Raw genomic sequence first — 19337 nt, 5'->3', positions numbered from 1 at the left:
ATGGCCATATGCCTTTAGCTATTTGTTGCCTGCCACTTTATCCAGGCAGAAGAATGGATTGCTTAAGAAAGTCCTTCTTCCCTTTCTTGAGAACTGAGGAGAGGAGTCTCTTATTCGAAGGCCCCTTTGAGTTGAGCAGATAGGCAATTCAGGCTCTGTATTCCAGTCTTTCATGAAGGCAGACTGATGCTAAAGCAAATGACTTCTCCTATGCCTCTTAAAAGGAAAAAGGCAATCTTCCCCATCCAAACTTATGTCTAGCCATGTTTGATTTGCCTTCTGACTGCACTAAACCCATCTTTAAACAGTGTATAATGAGCATAGTGTGGCTCTGCTGTCTTGTAATGCACGATTAGTTTGCTAACAACTTGTTTGAGTAGGCATGTGTGTTGCTTCATGTCTTTAAGATTATGCCTGAGCAGGAATAAAAAACAAAAATCACAATTCTCCTCCTGTTACTCCTAACTAGACTTTCTCTGAGATTTCTCTCTCTCTTATGTCTGTCTTAATTAGATCATGCCAATCCTAATTTGGGAATGCAGATTTTAAGCAGGGAGAAAGGAAGGAAATACACAGACAATATACTAATTTTAGACAAATGTGTCTTTTTCAATTAGGGAGAGAGAAGAAGGAAATCAAAATTAAAAAAAAACAGCAGAAGAAAACCTTTACATGAAAATAGTACATTGTACCTGAAATGGTGATTCTATCGAAGAGTACCAGGAAATTCAGCTGGAGAGAAGTCTACAGCCAAGACAGCACTCTGTTACCAGCTCTAATGGCTCTCTAGCTCTTCTAGCTCAAGGTATACTACAGAACAGTATTGCACATTTCCTCATAAGTACACGCCAAACATTTTTATAGCACTCAGAAACTACAGGAGAAAACAGCATTTAGACTCTATAGCTTTTCCCATGCCCATCTATTCTAAAGCTCAATATTACCTGTGGCTATTGTCTTCTAAAGGATTTCTCCAGTGTAAATAGTTGCATGCACGTGTTTAGGATAAACACCAAGTTCAGGGTTCCAGACTGTCAAGATTCTTGTGTGTAAGCATGGATTTAGAGAACGATGCCTAGCACATGTAGGATGTAAACAGCAGTTCCCCACCAAGCAGACTGTTGTTACAGCCTGGGGGAGGGAGGAAAGCCCTCGGAGTGATAAATATGAATTTGTGCTAGACCTTGAATTGGCTTTGAATAAATCCATTCTGTGACTGTGTGCATGAGGAAGGATATTTAAGATGTGCAGTCATTGCTGTTTATTACTGTATATTATTTATTTCTTCCTTTCTCTGGCTGCCTCCTTCTATTGACGCAAATTATGTGCATGTGGAATTTGGATCTGAGAAATACATAAGCAAAGGGGATTATAGTTTGGTCCCCCCAAATGATTCCTCCTTCAGATTCATCTTCCATTTTTCTGCCTCACCTGTTATCACAGAATTATCTGCTCTGAGCCAGGTTATTCCATGCTGACAAACCTGGATGAATGTTTGGAGATGGAGTTGCAGTCCAGCTTATTAAAAAGACAGATGAAATTCAGGAACATTTGTAAAAGTCTATTTTCTTGCAAGTTACTTTTGCCGAATAAACTGGATGGGTAGAAGTGGAGAATGAGGCTGTGTGTCACCTAATTTCAGTGATCTGGTTCCCCTTTTCTGATAGCAGTCTTGTTCTTGTCTGAAGACAAATTATCCAGACACCCACTATGATGTATTGGGCAGGTGACATCTGCTTTTGCCCAGGTCAAACAAGAAGCAACACAGGAAAGTCTATCTGGTCCAAGGAGCAAATAGAGCATTGTCAGAAGGACTAAAAGTAGGTTCAGTATGAGTGGGAAGTGCCTTGTCACAAGAGTGACAAAGTGTGCAGTGTGAGTCTTTTATGAAATGCTGTGGTGCGGTCACATCCCAGCACAAGCAGACGGGCTGCATGCAGGTGCTCTGCAGTGAGGCCAGGACCACAGTATGGCTGCAGCCAGATCTGGCCCTTAGTGGCATCAAACATAGAACTGCTTGGTTTTACCCCAAGAATACTTTGCAGTGGATGCAAATGGGAGGCTGGATGTAATTTAAGAAATTAGATGGGTAAGGTAGGTAAGGAAAGGTAAGATGCCTTCTGTAGAACAACAGGTCCTAGATTTCTCTGTTTAGTTTTCTTCTGTTTAAGAGACTGGTTTTCCTGTTCACCTCAAACTGAGCTTACACTGGAAGGCACAACGGAATGAAAGTTAATTTCAGCAACTTTTCAGGATGTGCTAATTCACAAAAACTCAGCCTATGGTTAGAACACATTGCCAGGGATTCGGTGGTAGATCCTCCAGATGCCATAGCACAGCCAGAAGTGGCTGGATCGCAGCAGGCCCTGCAGTGCTGGCAACTCTCTTCTTCTTTAGGAATGTGGTTCAATTAAGCATCTTTTCAGCTGCTGGAATTTTGTGAAGGGACTACAGCAGAAAACTGCTCAAGGATGTTCATCTGGCTTTTCTTATACTTCGATTCGTATTTTATCAGACTCGTCAGATTCCCAGGTAGCAGTTTCTTGCGCTGAGGGTAAGGAACAAGTGACCTTTGCTGCAGTTGCTAATACCCTTCTCATGTGCTGAGAACAGACCAGTATAACACCTTCTGTATGGGACTTCACCTCTGAGGTCACTCCCAAACATGAATTGTCTGCTTATTAAATAAAGGTACTCTCAAGTGACATGTTACAACAACAGAGGTCACAACTTCAAATGTAAAGGCAAGCCCAAATACCCCAAACAAATAGAACATCTTTCTGAAATGTACCAAATCTGATTTGAAAGAGCCCAAGCAAAGACAATCCAACTTCTTTGCCCAGTAAGCTCCTTTAATGTTTAGCCAACCTCCTTGTTAGAAAATGGCAAGGTTACTTTCAACCTCCAAAGCTATTCTATTGCAGATGGTACTTACTATTTAGTGGCATCATGAGAAGTTCTTTATATGCATGAACACCCTTATGCAATGATCTTAAGAACATATCGTTGACTAACATATAGTGACTCACTGTCATCCTGTGGCACGTGAAGGAGAGTGAGTAACTGGATAAAACATTATCCTTCCCCCAGTATATCACTTCAGTTTCGTGCGACAAGGTATGCTGGGATTTCCTAAGTGGAAAGCTACTTCTAGATCTTTACATTCTCAGGTAAAACAGCTGTTCACCTCCTTAAGATTCCCATTGTGTAAGTTTGGTTTTCCCTGACACTGGGTCATTTCTGTGCCTTTTGGCATTCACAGCACCATTTCATGAGAAGCATGTGGAAAGATTCTCTATGACAGACCACTAAAACACTGTCCCTCTACTCTCAAAGCTGAAGCTACATCAGTAATGAGGCACTGTGACTCAGATTCTCTTGACAGCAAAGCTCTCAGCCTGGGGTTTCTCTCAAAAAGAATGTGAAATATTTTAACTTTCTGGACCTGTCAGCTCCTATGCTTGGAGTATGCAAGCATTATGAAAGACCTGGAAACTTCTGCCAATTTAATTTCTGACAAATACCTTCTGCAAGAGAACTGGACTCACAGTGTTTTTTCTGACTTCTATTTTGGGTGTTATTGCATGTTCTGTGTTTCACCATGACCTGCCTGAGTCCACATTTTACAGCTTTTAAAGCTAGTCAATCTGCTCTTGCTTTTAATTTTGCCACGTACTTTTGGCTTAAAGCACTCTATGGGAAATCAAAAGAAACAAAGTGTATCTAGCAAGACTGCACTGTTTCCCTTTCAAAGATGAAAAGTGTCTTTGTATTGTGTGTGTTTTGCCTCTTCTATCCTCTTAGTAAGGAGTAAACTGCAGATGAACTTCAGACTCCTCTCCTCTGAGCTGTGCTGAAATTCTGCCTCTCTTCAAAGCAGCCTTTTGATTGTTCTAAACACACCGCAGCTTGGCCCCTGTTTTCCTTGACACTTTGCCAAGCCTATTACACATGTCTGAGCAACCAGGGCAATAGAAGAATTATGATTTCCATTTGGCCAAGTCTAATTTTCACTGGTTTTGAAATACAGCAATTGCGTTTCTTTTGTTTTATTTTTTTTTCTTGTCATTATGTTGTTTCTCTTTTCTTTTTTTCCCAGAAAAATTGAACAATAAAAAAATCCTAAGATGAAATCCCCTTTCCTACACTACTTTTTTATAAAATAACTACTTATTTTTTCCAGAACAAGATTTCATTGTCTGAAGATGATATTTCTTTTTGCAGGAAAAAAATGTGCCAATGAGGTCATATGTAATAAGAACATATGGAATTGCTTCACCATTATCTCCATTTCAACTGTTTTGGAAGGAAGATGAAAGCAGGATATGTGTGTGTGTGTGTGAAGGAAGGCAGTAACCATGGCTAGTAGAGCATTCCTGCACCATATGAGTGGGAATGCATGTACTTCTGAGGCAAAAGTATTTGCTTTTCAGAAGGGACTATGCAGGCTGGAGGAATAAGCCAGTGAGGACCTTATGAAATTTGATAAGAACAAAGTCCTGTGTCAAGCAAGGAATAACCTCTTGGAACAATACAAGCTAGGGACTTACCTGGGGAGCAACTCAGCACATGCTTGGAGGGGAACATTGCTGGATACAAACAACTCAGGAGTTTCTGGAGTTGCTAGGGATAATTTACTCATAGATGGACAAGCCAGCAGAAAAGCTGGGTAGAGAACAATTGATCAGGAAAAAGAAAGCAGTTTTATGATGAAAGCTGCAGTGATTATAAGGTGGTAACATGCAAATTTCCAAGTGATATGAAGGCAAGCAGCGACATTACCAACCTGCACTGCATGAAAGCATACTTCAGGTTGTCCAGGGAACTGACATAAGGATTGCCTGGGAGGCAGCATGCCAAGGCAAAGGGCTCTGGCTCTTGACTGTCAGTTGGCTTATTTTCCAAGCCAGCTTCTTAAAGCCCAAAAATGGTCCATTCTAATCCTCAGGAAAATGAACAAGTGTGGCAGGAGGGTGGCCTGGCTGCAGTGGGAGTTTCCAACTGAGCCCAGACAAGAAAAGGAAACATTTGCAAGGTGAAAACAGGGACAAGCAGGAAGAATACAGAAGAGCAGCATGTATAGAGGATGTGGAAGGCCAAAACTTGCCTGAAATTGAAACTGTCAGTGTATCTGGAGAGTACCATTTTACTGAAAAATTTTTCTGTAAGACTTCCCAGAGAATAGTGTCAAGGGCAGAGTGTGGGGAGGAAGGAAGAGGAGTAATATCCACAGCAGAGGAAGACTGAGATAAGGACCACTTAAGCAAAGTAAACCTACACAGCCTGTGGGTCCTGATGGGGTACTTCCAAGGTTGCTGAGCAGGCTACTCTCTATAGTTTTTGAAATTTCACAGTGATCAAAGAAGTTCCTTAAGATTACAAAAAGTACACCTGTTTTTTATAAGAAAAGGGGAAAAAAGATACATGAAACTACAGGTCTGTCCACAGTGTCTGGAAAGATTATGAAGTAAACCATTCTGGAAGCCATGCCCAGACATAGGAAGAACAAGGTCAGTGGGAACAGCCAGCATGGATTTACCAAGTTATCCCAACAAAACTGATTGCTTTCTCTGATGACATATATCCATGATTATGGATGAGTGGAGAGAATTATATGTTGCTCACCTTGACTTTAGTGAGACTTTTACAGTTTCAAATAACATCTTTATAGAAAAATATGGTTTGAATGAACAACTTAAAAACTGTGTGAGAAACTACCTAGACTGCTGAGTTCAGTTTAAGTGTCAGCTGTTCAAAAACTAGTTGGCAGTCAGTTACCAGCTATGATCCTTGATGGTCAGTAAGGGGGTAGATGTTGTGCAGTATTTTCATTAATGACCTCAACAATGGGTTAAAATGAATTCTTGCTGAGTTTGCAGATGATGGCAAATTGTGTAGATTACTTGAAACACTGGACAACAGAATTGTCATTCAGAAGGACTTTGATAAACTGGAAGAATGGGCAGACAGAAGTTTCCTGCAGTTCAGTAAGGGCAAATGCTTCATTCTGCATTTGGAACATGACAGCTCCATGCAACGGCACAGGCTGGGAACTGACCGGCTCAGTGGCAGCCTTGCAGAAAAGGGCTTGGTTCTGATGGACAGCAAGGACAAGGCAAGTCAGCAACACATGTTAGTGAAGGGTAACCACTTTGTTGGTAAGACTGTAGAGACACTGGTTTGTTTAGCTGGGAGAAGAGGAAGGGCAACTTGAAGTCTTCCATTAACAAAAACGAGATTGTAGAGAAGTCTATGCTGGACTCTTCTCAGAGGTGCCCAGGAAAAGGACAAGAGAAAATCCAGCTGAACTGAAAGAAAACTTCACGGTGAGAGTGGTCAGATGTTGGAATAGATTTCCTTGAGAGACCGTGTGAACTCCATCCTTAGAACTGCTCAAGACTTGGACTTGACATGTCCACAAGCAAACCAATCCTAGTTTGCCTTCCATATTAAATTGTCGTCTGCATCCATGATTTGCAATGCTGATGAAACAAATAGGTGCTGGGAGGACAGATATTTATATGGGGTTGCCTCTGCTTGCTAATCCTAATACTAACCTACAAAATAATGCCTCTAGCATACTGGATGTGACTTCCTTCAAGTGTTTTGATGAAAGAAAGATCAATTAATGGATATGAAAAGACCTATCAGTTCTTCATACTAAAAGGGAACTCAAAGGACCCTATTCCTTATGAGAATATTTTCCACATGCTTGATTTTATCTTTCTCTGCATCCACTAGATGTTCAAAGGAACAGAACTGACACGCATTTCTCTTCTTGCTATAGATTCCTCTTGGGTGGACATGATTTCAGGATGAGAAGAGGCTGAACTTCTGGATTCAAACATCATTATGTCCCTTGTCAAAATGTCACAGGAGCCTGAAGTGACTAGAAAAGCCTGAGGTGACAGAAGTCTTTGCTATTCTCACCAGCAAACACAACCCCCTGGGATTTTTGTAAGAACAGTGTTCTAATCTAAACTACGGTCAGACTGACAGTTATTCCTCTAGAAAATATGGCTACTTGTGCTTGAGCAAAGAGTCTGGTACAATAAAACTGGATCATCACACTGAGTCAGTTAGTGCTGAGGCTTCTATTCTCCACTACATGCAGACTGAAAGCCTGCTGGTCTGAAGGCTTGGGTGTCCCTGTCATGCATATGTGTTGAACTTGTACAAAGAGAAACCCTCCCACAAACCTTTGCTTCCTTGCTTATGAGCCCATCTGTGAAGCACCACATTATTGTTTTGTATTTCAAGCAAATGATGGGGACATCTTAATGTTCCTGTCAGCTCTAATAAGGTTTCCCATATTTAAAGAATATTTAATCTGCCTTTATTTGTGCATTTCCAAGTGACATCATAATGCTGCTATCTGAACTCCCCAGTTCTAGTTCATTCAATGTTCAAAAAAAGTGTCACAGATGGAGTATGAGGGATGACAACAGTGGCCTTGACTCTACAGCAGATACTCTGGGAGAACACTTGAGAATAGTGATGCTGCCTCTCTTCCCCTGCCATGGAGAAATACTGGAAGCCCTTGCCACTGTGACTGCTTTGGCTGTGGTTCTGGATCTATGAGGCAAACTCTGACTGATGAAACAGAATTGTTCTTAGGACAGAGTACAACCAGCAGTGAATGCCTTTCAGAGGTTGTGGGGCAAGTCTGAGGTCCTCAGCTATGAACTAGTGCTATGTTTTCATCGCCATTGGACCCAGTTCTGTGAGCCCATAGCTGTGTTAGAGAGTGACTGTTGCCCTGGGGAGTCAAAATTTTACCCCTAGTAATGGAGTAGTTTGGTGTAGGCAAGACTATCACAGATAGAAAGGTGACTGATACTTCAGGGGTATTCTATAAGGCACTTTTTTTTCCAAACAAGTGAGAAACATCAGCGTGACTATTCAGGAATTTAGTCAGATGCAGTCAGCTGAAACAAGTGCAGAAAAGCACGGGCAATATTTTGAACACTAAGTGACATTCATCCCCTTGGAGTGATATAACCAGCTCCCCAAAACATGTGGAGGTAGTGTTATATCAGATTTGTTAAGGCGTTGTCCTATTACAGGGACAGATACTGCTTCTGAAGTGACCATAATAGCTCTGAGGAAGACGTAAATACAGCATCAGAGGAAAAAAAGTCATGAAAGAAAAAGAGAGAAGGATAAATAAAGGTTCTGCTCATTGGGCCATACCATCAGGAGAAGCACAGCAGATGCCAGGCATGCAGCCTAATCTCACACCTAGGCTCAGGAGGGAACTGAGAAGTGCATGCTTGGGAAGGGGGTGGGACTACTGCTTACTGTTACTGAGCAGAAGCCATATGAGGTCACTGGTGAAGGATCAGTGGCTAAGAAATTATTTGACCCCCATTGGTGCACTGCAGATGGACTGTGACAGTTATCTGGCTTCAGGTCATTGTCAGACAGCCAAATGCACAAGTCCTTTAGAAGGAGACAAAGGATTTAAGTATTTCCTGATGGCTTCTGACATTGCTTGTAATTTTATCAAGTGTGCAAGTACTCTGCAGTGACCAGGAACATAACTGGAGGCACGCATGGACCGATCACATGCCCCCATGTCTATGTGAGACACTCACCTACTCATGCTGCAGACAAGCTGTCCTTGGTATTTCCAACTATCTGAGGTCAATCAAGATTCAAACTACATTTTGAGATGGTCTGCTTTCTGGAGTGTCAGGATGGTACTGCTTAAGGAGGGGATATTAATGTTATGTCCACAATAGCATTCCATACTCAAATAAAAAGGATTAAAAAAAATGTAAGTAAGATAAAGAACTAGACAGCAATGGGAGACAGGAAAAAACCTCATCAGTCACCTATTAGTTAGCTTCACTGCTTGTTTATTAGTATTATCTTTATGTGGTGTTCATGGCTGTTTTGTGTGTGGAGTGTTGCTGTGCAACAGCAAAACTTGCCACAAATTAAAATTCACCCAACTTACATGAAAAGAAGAGAAAAAGAGCTACCTGTTCTCAGCATGAATTTTTTTTTCAACTGATTTCATCCTAGGCAATTAACTTCTTGTGAGAAAAGACCTATTTTGTGCCACGGGGGAAGGAAAAATACCCATGCCATAAAATATAGTGAAGGCTGAAGCAAATTGAGCTGAATTCAAAAAGTACTCAAGCAAAGAGGTCAAGTGAAATTGCTCCATAAAGTGTTCATTTCTAGCCTTTCTTCAGAGCTTCAACCAGCACAGCAAAAACTCTGATGCCCCATTACCCTTATTTCAAATACTTGCTTCTCAGCAGCTCAGTTCCCACAATGGTGACAGAAGGCATTTCTCAAAAAAAAAGGGAAAAAAACCCCAACAAACAGACCAAATCCCAAAACTTGTCAACTCGTCCAGTTCAATGCAGCCTACCCATGGGCAAACAAAACCAAGTTTTTTCCATTTTTGCCTTGCAGGGATCATCATTTCAGCACTAAAGAATTCCTCCTGAAACAAAACAAAATAAAATAAATAATATGTTTGATGATCCATTGTCTATCTTTTTCTCCCCCCTGTTTTTAAAAGCAAAATCACATCAACACAGCTGCCCTTCCTAGATATCAGACATACCCTGCCAAGATAAGCAGCCCCTCACATATCTGATCAAATGTCATTTACCTCCCTACAATCCAAACAGCAGAATCAAGGTTGGAGCTGCAAATAAGGACTTGAAATCCTTTCTTCTCCATAAGATGGGTCACTTTTTATCTGCAAGAGTGACGTTCCTGCACCCAGTATTTAGAGTTGTTGAGGATAGAAGATGTCAGCCTGAACTGTCTTCAATACCTCTCTGCATAACAAGCTGGTGACTTACCTCTGGGATTTGTTCCAGCAGTGATCTAACTGCAGGAACTGACAGTCACCTGGTAACTGGTTATTCAGAGAAGGCTTTCAGTAGTCTTATCCATTTGGATTAAAGCCAAGAAAACACCACGGTTCATGTCTGTGTCTATGGATATTCTCTTTTCTCACAAGGCCCCCTTCGCAACACAGAACAAATTTATCAGCAAGCACAAATGAACTACTCATGCAGAAAATGCTGGGGACAACAGGTCTAGGAAAGCTATCTTATTAAGATTAGTAATTCAGGAAAAAACTACGAAGCAGGGTTGAGCTGCCTGCAACAGGAGAGATTAGAGCTGGCTGGTGTAAACTTTTTTAGACCTCTGAGGGTAAAAACCTTAGCCAAAAGAAGTCTTTAAACATGGCACTATATTTTAACTGCAGCAGACTAGTTTCTCTTTTTCTTTTTTATATGGCCAGAGGGCCCTGTAGTATGTTTATTTCTCTTTATTGCAAGTTGTGTGTTATGTTCACCTGTTAGTTAACTATTATTTAATTGTATTAGGGCACAAATGCAAGCGCTTGCACATTATTACCAGTGCTTTAATTCAGAATACATGTTGACATGGTTTTGACCTGTGCAAGTCATCACTGTAACATAGAACCAGGTCTCATTTCAGGGGAGGGCACAAGCTACAGGCTTTTCCAGGTAGGCTGTCTAAAGCAATACTACTTCAGTTTGTTCCCTCTGGAAAGAACCATTTCAGTGACCACAGCTGCTGCTGTAAGGCACTGTGCACCTTATGTCAAAGTCTGCATGGCTTCAGAGAAGAAGCTTTCTCTGTCATTTATCCACAGTGCTCTGTGCTCCCTTTGTCTGGTCTGAAGAGTATCAGTTACCAGAGAAAAATTCTCAGACCCCATTTGTGGATCAATGAACAAATATATTTGCCTTTCTTTCAGGCAGACCTATGTGATGACACCATCCCTGAGGGTTTCTTGCACCCTTCACATCTTCTTGCATTCTTCACATCTTCTTGTAGCTCTTGCTATACACAGAGAAGCTACCTGGGTGCCAGCCACAGCTGGAAGACCTTTAGATATAGCAGAGAAAAAAAGGAGTGTGACTAAGTTAGGAGAAGAGAAAATAAGGTGTGAAGCAGAGCATGGACTTAAAAGTGTTTTCTTCTTCCAAAGTATAAGAAAATATAGTGGTTTACCAGCATGCTGCTCTTTTTCATGGCACATGGGAAAGCTGCAGGAGGCCAAGAAATGGTTTCTCTTCCTGAAGTGGCAGTCAATGCCATGCTTCCATATCAGACTCATCTTTCATCTTCTTGTGAGCAGCCTGTGGCTTACCAGTGTAAGCAGGTCTGGATTCCATGGCCAACAGCCCACTCTGATTTCTCACGGAGACTTGAAATATATACAACAGATTGTCTGGTTTCAAAGCTGTTTTGAGCAGAGCTAGAACAATCATCTCACATGATAAAGCAACACCTTTCTGGTGTGGGCCTTTTTACAGGCAGTTCAAAAAGCGGAGAAATTTTTCACAAGTGTCCTATCTCCTTTGTAAATACTGAAGTGTGTCTGGCAATCCACAACGAAGAAAAGAACACAAAGAAAACGTGTAGAAATACTCTTTCTGAACTGGTACCAGTGCCAGCAAGGGCTGGGGTTTAAGGGTTAGGTTTTATTTCTAGATCCATGGAAATAGTCCAAGAGCAGATTTTTCAAAAGATGCAGGATTTACATCTAAGTTCCAGTTCTGGAAGGTGGAAGCTGGGCTGTGGCATGCAGACCAGGGGTCAGAGTTTACCTGCAGTGCTCATAGATGACTATTAGTTAAGCTACTCTAAATGCCAACCCACAATCTAATTAATAATATTAATAGAATCACAGAATTACTTACATTTGAAGAGACTTCTGGAGGTCATCAGATCCAGTCACCACTTAAAGCAGGGCCAACTTTGAACTAGTCTGGGCAGGACCTTGAGCAACCTGATCAAAGTATCTCAAGGTAGTGTGAGAAAGGAATGGTAGATTCATGGTGGGGGATATGAATTAGCATGTCAGAAAGTGTGTTTGGGAGATCTGGGGAAGGAATAGAGAGTGTGAGCAAGAAAAAAACCCCAGGTTTTTGCTAAAAAAAAATGTTCATAGATGCAAATGATGGGGTCAATTTTGTTTTTTCTCAATGGGGATGTAGCTTTTTGAAGTTTGGGACACCATTTCTGTGGCAAATGCCACATCACTAAGCATAAATAAAGCCTCAGGTTAGCATACAGCCTTCTTACCATCTCTTCCTAATACCATTGTCTGAGAGAAATTAGAAAAAAAAATACTTTAATAAAATAATAGTTTTTTAGTTCTTTCTATTGTTGCTTGTTTGAATGATTTACTCTGTTGTGGCTATGGGAAGTTTGTGGAAGGTAGTGTTTTCAAATATTTTTTTCCCAGAAAAATCTAAACTTAGAGAGAAAGGAGTATTACGTCACAAGTTGCTTCATTACGGTCCTGTGATGTTTTTCTCAGTATATGAGTGCTCATCTCATAGCTGGATTTAAGGACATTGTATTTCTTTAGTGCTGTCCCCTTCCAGGAAGCATTAGATGGGATGCTAAATATATTAAAATTAACATAAAATCTCAAACAACGTGTAGTATTGGAGGTACGGTTCAGAATCTATCCAGGAGTTCAGAATCTACACCAAAGCAGTCATTTAAGTTGTTTCATCCAGCAGGCAACAACTTTTTATACAGGCATCGTTTCAAATTAGACTGACCTACATTTTAGCTCATTTATAGTTCAATAGGGTGTGCAAGAGACCTCCCAAAATTTTCAGAGTTGGACTGAAGAGTTCAGCAAAGCAACTATAGCTACAGAACAAAGAGAATTCAAAAGAGGGTTAAATTCAGAGGAGGTTGTAAAATGGAATGGGGGCTTTGCTTTACAAGTGCTCTCACTCATTAACAATAGAAACATCAGTTCTAACTGTTCAGCTTTCAATACAGGAACAGGCTCAAATCTTCACCACAATTTCTCTCACAGGATGCAGGCCTCTCCCATCTGCTTCTGTAACTGATCACAAATTGAAAGAACAACTCTAAAACACTGACCTTTTTTCCTTATGGGTTGTAGGAGAAGTTGAAAGGAATGTAAGTTTATATTCAGCAGTGGGTTCTCCAATCTCCTGTTAAGTTATTCATCCCCAGTCTATTCCTGCATCAAGTGTTAACTACACAGATGATCCATGTATGCTACTGTGCTCATTTACTAGGGTCCTTGTAAGGCATTTATCTCTACCTGCTAACAACAGGTCTTCTAGCATTTCAAGGAACAAACACCTGCAAAACTGAGGGCAGAGGCTGACTGTAACCATTCAATTCATCACTTGAGAGATTAAAACTAAAAATATAGTCCACACACAAAAAAGTGATCCTTAACAAAAATAGACCAAAAAACCAGGAGGTATAAATTCCAAACATTTGCTTCAAAATTCAATTCTACAGCTACATTCTGCTTTCATGGTTTTCTTCCAAAGAAAATGTCCAAAGTAACTAGGAAGTATTGGCAAGTGCCTTCCCCGTTTTATTTCTGCCAGTAGTTACTTACAAGATGCAAAGGGAAGTAAACCTTTCAAGATGCAAGGGCTACGAAGAAGAAACAGGTATAAGAAGAAGGCTGGTAAAATGTAAAAATCTTACCTGTCCCACCTTGGATTTAGAAATTAAATTTTTCCTAACTGTAGCATGCAGTGACATCACTGTTTTCTTATGCCAACTGCACAACCAGAGGGATTGTATAGAGTTATCCAGACCTTATTCACATCCAATGGTTGTGGTGGATTTGTCATTTCAATTATGCATGCTCTGAGAGTAGAAAGCTGAATTTGTAATGAACTTTCAATGCCATCAAGGAGAAAACCAACTTCACGCGCTGAAGTAATGTACAGAGTATTTTTTGTTTTATTCCTGCCTACAAAACTGTTTCCAAAGACAGCAGGAGGGAGATAAGTCTCATATGTATAGAAAAACAACAGCACACTTACTGCATCTCTCATATGCATCCATTGTTACAAATTGCCTCTACAAAACACACTCCTCCATCTCACTGAATAGTCACCTCAGCCTTCCCTTCCTTCTCACTGGGTAATCTCTCTAATCAACTCCCCCCCACTTCTTGACCCCTTGTCAGTTAAACATGATGACTCCGTAACTCCAAAATGCACTCTAGAGATAAAAATCACTTCCAGATTATGGTGTCCAAATATATCTAGCAGAGAAATTAGTTTTAACTTTCAGATAACACATATATATTTTTAAATATTGGAAAATTATCGTCTTCTGATTATACCCTCTCCTCTTAGAGCCCCACTTTCCATCTGGTATGGTTCCCCTCTCCTCTTATTCACCCTCAGTGGCAAGCATAATACCAGTAACTCCACTTCAGTAGAATTGATTGAGTGATGGTCAAGTATACAGTAACTGTATCAGGTCAAAGTAAAATTTGAAATCATTTCACTTCCCAGATAAAAATCCATTTTCTCAACTGAGGTTATTGTCAGCACACATAATCCACCAAAGAAATGAATGTAAAACTCAGGATGAGGTAGATAAGTCTTTGCATCCACATTGCTTCTAATAGCCCCATTTAAGGTGTAAACTTGAAAACAACTGTCATATGTTCAAAATATGTTCCACTTTTGTCCTAGAGTTTGTTTATTGAGTGGAGAGGGAAGGGGTGAAAAGGCACTTCCAAAATGCTCTGCATTCATGAAGACAGCTCCCATATTGTTATTCATTCAGCAAGTCACAGTGTTTTCATTCTTTTTACCTAGTGAAAACAAAGTCATCGCTTTTCATTTTTCTCTGAAAGTTTTGATGGCCAGAAATGTGACAATTTTATGAGGCACACTGGATACCCAATATGCTGTTGACAGATGAAAACAATAACAGTAGCTTAAAAATGTGAAATACCAAAGTAAAGTTCATTAACTAACTAGCTTTAATTCTCAGTAAATACTCTTTATTTTGATAAATACTCCCTTAGCTCCCCATCTGATGGAAGAAGGAACAGCAGCACAAAAGAGATGAAACCTCCTGACCCAAAGTTTGAAATACAACTTGAATCTGAAACTGGGACTTTGATGTGACCACCAGGTTACCAAATACATGATTCCCCTAAGGAAAGGAAAAAAATTAAAAATACTCAACTCACTTAGTCACTCTTGAAATCCAGCTAAAAGGCTTCCTGGCACCATAAGGAAAGGACTGAATAGCAATGTGTCCATAAAGCCTTTTGTTTTCACATTGTAAGCTTTGATTCTCAGCTTTGATTCTCAGCTTGGTCAATCTGATGGCAAACAAAAGACCATTTCTCTTTAACAATTGCTCAGTGGTCTGTATAAAATAAAAAGGTTGTTATCTTGATCTTACATGTAATGGAAATGGAACAAGATAACCATTACAGCTGTGAGAATAACTTACAGTGACTTATATACTCAGTGAATCAAAGCATTTTCTTCCTTCTATAAAAGTTAGGACTTGCACTACAGAGGGATCCATTGGAATGGAACACATCCCATTCTTTCTAAATGCAGTTCTCTTGTTTAGATGTGTGAAACTTCTACAGGGAACTATAAACATAAGCAATACAAGTTTCATCTGTCTTTGCCAATGAACTTGATAGCCAGTGTAGAGGTGAACAATGAATTTATACTAATTTCAAAAGAGTCTGGAATTAGGCATCCAACAAGAAGGATTCTGATGGTGTTGCTCTTCAGTATCTCATGACTGATCAAAGATGTCAAAAGGATGAAGGGAATCTCCCTCTGAAGATTTCTGGGTAGAGTTGGTTCCTTCAAGAGCATAATTTTAAAGCATCAGGATTAAAGTGGCAGGCGTTTACTTTTTACCCAGAAGTTCTGCAAAGCACTTTGAAATATTTTTGCTGCCTTCTTATAACTGGAGCTAAGATAAACTTTCAAGTCTTGAAATTTTATTTTCATCCTCTACAGAACTTTAGAGCACCATTCATTTTTAACACTGTAAAGAGAGCATGCCTGTGTCAATCCATTTTTAATAGCTGTGATTAGTTGTGTTTCTTCATTCAACAAATAAATTGATTTCTTTTGGATGGAAAGAGTAAGAAAGGGGAAAGAAAATATGCTAAAAACCATGAAGCCTTTCATGGGCCACATGAAACTTGCCCCAACACAGCTTTTAGTCTCCCAGTACCCTAATTTTCCATAGGTGGAATGAAGGTACTCAGTGCTTTTATGCCCTACTTCCCAAAAGAGAAATTACATGCTTCAGCGTGAAAGAAGTGTCAACATTCCCCCTTCTTTTCTTTCTGCCTGACTCTGGACTTTGTTCAAGAAATTCTGCTTGCTGTTTTATTAGGGCCACATCTACAATGGTATGTTCAAGTATGCCCAGAAATTTTCAAGATCTGGAACATGGCTGTCTATGAAAATAAATGGTCAAGCAGATTATTCCCTGGAAAGCCCTGGTCTGTGCTCTTAGTTTCTGGGCATGGTTGGTTTGACTCTAGCTAGATCCTTTGCAATGGATGTAGATGCTGGAAGCAGTCTCATAGGAAGGTTGAGTATCTCATCTCTTGGTGAAGATGGTAGAGATGCTTCAAATTGGACAATGCAATCCATGTGTATGTGGGTGTTCATGAACATTGGATGTAGAGTGAGTTAGTCAACTGCTGTTTCAAAAATGGAAAAGTCCAAGAGTTTAAACCAGTCGATTAAAACCTTTATTTAATTTCATTTTTGCTCTTTTGCGTTACCATTTTCTAAGTGGAATGCAATGAAGAAGTGGTAAAATTAAGGCTAGACCACTTGTCTTCAAGTGGTCAGACTACCCCCTTACCTAAAAGATATTAACTTCTTTTGAGAGACAACTGCAACAGTGTAAGGCCTTCAGGTCAAAGAAATCCAAGACTGAAATAACCAGTTCTATTTCATTTATCTTACACTGGATGAGAACAAATTCAGAATGTGCCAAAAGGTGCTAAATTTAGTAGCCTTGCTCATCCAAAAAGCAAACAGCTGCCAGTAAACCAAATGCATTCTTTCTTATCAGTCATCAGCATGATAAAAGGAAGGATGAAACAATTTGTCTGCCAAAACATACTGAGGCTTCAGGCACATGGAACACAACCCAAGGGTAAGTCCCAGGCTTAGCAATGTAAAGAGTTAGCAATCACAGCCTGTCACTTCCACTATTCAAGAACACTCTGGTGACTATCTGTTGACAAATTGAAAGAGATTCAGAGAAAAAATGCAAGTCTATTTCAATGAGAGGATATGCTGCCTTCTAGTAAAAGGTTTAAATATGTTCATTGTACCGGGGTCATTAGAAGAGTTGCTATATCATGACCTAAAACTACCTATGGAGGGAATGGGAAAATGTTCTGGTTTAATTTTCTTCACGGTAGCTTGTATGGTGCTGTATTTTGAACTTGTGCTGGAAATGATGCTGATAATTCAGGGATGTTTCAGTTACTGCTGAGTGGTGCTTACACAGAGTCAAGGCCTATTCTGCCTCTCACCCCACCCCATCCACGAGGAGGCTGGGGGTGCACAATAACTTGGCAGAGGGCACAACTGGAACAGCGGACTGCAACTAAGCCAAAGGATATTCCATACCATATGGCATCATGGTCAGCAAATAGAATTGGTGGAAGAAGAAAGAAGGGAGGGACATTTGGAGTGATGGTGTTTGTTTTCCAAGTAACCATTATGTGTCCTGGAGCCTTGCTTCCTGGGGATGGTTGAAAACCTGCCTGCCCATGGGAAGTGGTAAATGAATTCCTTGTTTTTCTTTGCTTGCATGTTCAGCTTTTGCTTTACTTGTTGAGGTGTCTTTATCTCAAGCCACGAGTTTTCTCACTTTTACTCATCTTGTTCTCTCCCTCATCGCACTGGGATAAGATCTCCAAGTCAAACCTTCTTAACCTAGTACTGCTAAATCTATCACTAAATCTTGTCCCTAAGTGCCACATCTACACGTCTTCTAAATACCTCCAGGGATGATGACTCCACCACTTTCTTGGACAGCCTGTTCCAATGCTTGAACAACCATTCTGGTGAAGAAATTTTTCCTAATGTCCAATCTAAACCTCCTCTGGTGCAATTTGAGGCCATTTCCTCCTATCCTTTCTCTTATTACTTGGGAGAAGAGATGGATCCCCACCTCTCTACAGCTCCTTTCTGGTAGTTGTAGAGAGCAATAAGGTCCCTCCTGAGCCTCCTTTTCTCCAGGCAGATTTCCAGCCACTCTGCCCCAAGCCTGTAGCACTGCAAGGGATTGTTGTGATCCAAGTGCAGGACCTGGAACTTCTCCTAATTGAACCCCATGCAGTTGGTCTTAGCCCATTGATCCAGTCTGACGACACTGAACAACTCCCCTGGCTGAGCAGGAGACTGGACTAGATGATATCCAAAGTTCCCTTCCAACTCATTTTTCTGTGATTCCTTAACTCAGATCCAGCATGTTAGAGAAAGGCAGCCCAGGCTATCGGTCCTTCGAGGTATTATCTGTCTCTGCCCATCTATGTGGACACCCAAGATCCTGCCAAGGGAGACCCTAGCCACATAAGGAATGACTACAGAGCTCTGGAGGTGGGAGCCTAGCTGGTGTTTTCCTCAGTCCTACTGAAGAAACATAAATGTAGGAGCAATTATTTTGCAAGTCAATAGCTGGTAGTAGAGCGTAGTGGGCAAGATTTCAGCTTTTCTGAGTACAGTACTCTCCTCAGGAGAGGACTGCTCAGGAGACATGTGGTCCACCTGACCAAGCAGGATAAGAACAACTTTGCCAAAAGGCTTTCAAACCCAGCAGGGAAAACTCAAGTCAGATTCATTGGAGGGATTAAGTTCAAAGAGAAGCAGTGGCACAGGTAAATGACTCTGAGTGCTCTAGGGACTGAATGATTGAGGGAGGAGGATCTCTGAGAGAAATCACTGTGACTGCAGGACAATTAAAGTGTCTATGAACAAAGATACACAATGTGGAACAAAGTCTTTGTCTGTGTGTGAAAAAAATGCCATACCATATTTAACTCCTCCATACCCAAATTGCCTTATTTTTCCATGGACTTAGTGTACTGTGTGGGTCTTTGCTGAGGGAATAATATTTATTTGGATGTCTTTTTTGCAGATATAAATAGCAAATATTGCACTTACAAGATGGAAATGTGTAGAGAAACACTGGGGGAGGGCAGGCAAAAAGCATACTTGATATTTGCATCAAGTTGTGCATTCTGTGCAGTTTATCCTGCTCAAAGCATCTTTGTAATCACTACGTACACATGCATTCTGACTCCATACATTAACTCCCTTGGAGCAACTGGGAAACTGAATTCCTTGTAAAAGCTTCTAAGCTCTTCTTTTGGAAGACACACTGCTTGTACAGAGATACATAACTTTCAGCTAGATGATTCATGTCTGTAAAAATACAAAGTTGAAATGCAGATGCAGAGAAATTTAATCCAAACTTGAGTAGAATTACTTGCTCTGATAAGC

The 19337-nt window shown here is 40.6% G+C and overlaps 1 long non-coding RNA gene across 2 annotated transcripts in view; it reads left to right on the top strand.

Moving 5' to 3' along the window:
- The window catches only part of LOC135414307 (uncharacterized), a 205661-nt gene that overhangs the window by 125368 nt on the left and 60956 nt on the right, over positions 1 to 19337 (top strand). The window contains exon 3 of one of the 2 annotated variants that reach the window (XR_010430654.1): positions 6788 to 9466. The exons of the other annotated variant lie outside the window; for it this stretch is intronic. This is a non-coding gene — a long non-coding RNA (uncharacterized LOC135414307). Of the gene's footprint in view, positions 1 to 6787; positions 9467 to 19337 lie in introns of those variants that run through there. 2 annotated transcript variants of the gene reach the window in all.

The sequence above is a fragment of the Pseudopipra pipra genome, chromosome 5, assembly GCF_036250125.1.
Source record: "Pseudopipra pipra isolate bDixPip1 chromosome 5, bDixPip1.hap1, whole genome shotgun sequence".
Taxonomy (NCBI): domain Eukaryota; kingdom Metazoa; phylum Chordata; class Aves; order Passeriformes; family Pipridae; genus Pseudopipra; species Pseudopipra pipra.
The sequence above is the reverse complement of the archived record's forward strand: the minus strand, read 5'-3'. Positions and strand labels throughout refer to the sequence as shown.